Raw genomic sequence first — 2,123 nt, 5'->3', positions numbered from 1 at the left:
TTTTTTTTTTTTTTTTTTTTTTTTTTTGAGTGTTTAATTGAATAGACCAGGGTGGCCTCCAGTTTTCCTCAGTGATGGGTTTACAGGGGTGTATTAATATATATGAGGCTCTTAGTGACTTTCTCTTTCCTGATCTGTCCCACTGACAAGAAAGATGAACTCACTAGTAGAAGCAGCTCGCACATCTGTAGGTAAAAGCCAAATTTTCCTTCCATGGGACCTCTAAATCAAGTAGAGTGTGAGACTGCCTTGCTATCCTTCCTGTTTTTTTAAAAGTGAATCTTTTTACATTTATTTCTTTAGGCATTCTTTTATTTATTTGTGTTTGTATACAATGGTGTGAATAGGAAGGTCAGAGCACAGCTTGTAAGATTTTTTTTCCTTCCAATATATGGTTCTCAGGAACTGAACACAGATCATCTTGCTTGGCTTCAAGTGCTTTTACCAACTGAGACATCTCATTGGTGTTTTCCACACCCTCTTTAATGTCCTCAGACAAGGTTTATTTCTATTACCCTGTATTTTGTCCACCACACATAGTGTCAAACATGTGCATGTGCATTTGATTTGCTTTACATTCAAAATCACATGAACACACACACACATACACACACAAACACACAAACACAAACACACAACCCTACAGAGGTTCAACCTAGTATAGACTTAGGCATAGACTAAGTCAGATGCGTCAAACCTAAGTATACACATGGAAGCCACATTTATGAACAACAATGCTTAAAAATACATGCATCCTTATGTGCGCATATGTACGTACACACTCTCATGCACACACATACACAACACACACACACACTTTGTTTATGTGTCCGCTCCATGGGAACATGTAGTTCAGACAGAGTAGATGACTCTTCTTGCTCTAAATATACTCTTTTTCTGAAGTAAATTCTTTAGGAACCTAGAAGGGTGGGACAATTCCATATCTTATTGCAATCTGCCAAGGAGGAATAGATAAATCTATTAGCCAGCCCTCTGATTATTTCATCATTGTGACAGCATCTTATGTTGCTACATCCATCAGACTCCCAAGCCACCTGACAGACAAGTCCCCACCAGAAAGCTGAGGTTAGTGGTGCCTTAATTTCTATTTAATTGCTCATTAATAATTCCAATAGTGTCTTTCTCTGTTAATTGGTTAAAAATGGTTTCACTGGAAGTAAATAATTAAATTCATTGTAACCAGCTACAGAATAACTTTCTTGTCATCAAGGTAAGCAAGAAAGAAACAGTGGATAAAAATGTTCTTGCAAAAACCAGAGCAGCCAGCCCGGAGGCACGGGTACCACGAGTCCCAGGGGAGCTTCAGGGCAGCAGGGACAGATCCTCTCAGCTTCTGAGTGACAGAGGTGGATCAACATCCTTCTCTGCCCCTTCCCTGCAAGTGGAGGGCCTAACTCCAGGGAGCACCTTAACCCAGAGACTCAGGTGAGAGCCACCATTTTCTCTCCAGTGAGTTTCTAAGACCAGAGCAGCCAGCTGGGAGGCACAGGCCCCACGAGTCACAGGGGACTTGCAGGGCAGTAGGGACAGGACAAGCTCTAGTCAGAGACTCTAAGAACATCTAACACCAAAAATCAAGAGATGGCAAAAGGCAAACACAAGAATCCTACCAACAGAAACCAAGACTACTTGGCTTCATCAGAACCTAGTACTCCCACTGCAGCAAGTTCTGGATATCCCAAAACACTGGAAAAGCAAGAATTGGATCTAAAATCATATCTCAAAATGATGATAGAGGAACTTAAGAAGGACATAACTGAAGAAGGACATAACTCCCTTAAAGAAATACAGGAGAATACAGGTAAAGAGGTACAAACCCTTAAAGAGGAAACAATTGAAGAGGAAAATCTCATAAAGAATTACAGGAGATTACAAGTAAACAAGTAGAAGCACTTAAAGAGCAAACTCAAAAATCCCTTAAGGAATTTCAGGAAAACACAAACAAACAGGTGAAGGAATTGAGTAAAACCATCCAGGACCTAAAAATGGAAGTCGAAACATTAAGAAATCACAAAAAGAGACAACTCTGGAATGAGAAATCTTAGGAAAGAAGTCAGGAAACAGATGCAAGCATCACTAACAGAATACAAGAGATAGAAGAG

The sequence above is a fragment of the Mastomys coucha genome, unplaced genomic scaffold (assembly GCF_008632895.1).
Source record: "Mastomys coucha isolate ucsf_1 unplaced genomic scaffold, UCSF_Mcou_1 pScaffold9, whole genome shotgun sequence".
Taxonomy (NCBI): domain Eukaryota; kingdom Metazoa; phylum Chordata; class Mammalia; order Rodentia; family Muridae; genus Mastomys; species Mastomys coucha.
This window is presented reverse-complemented; position numbering follows the sequence as displayed.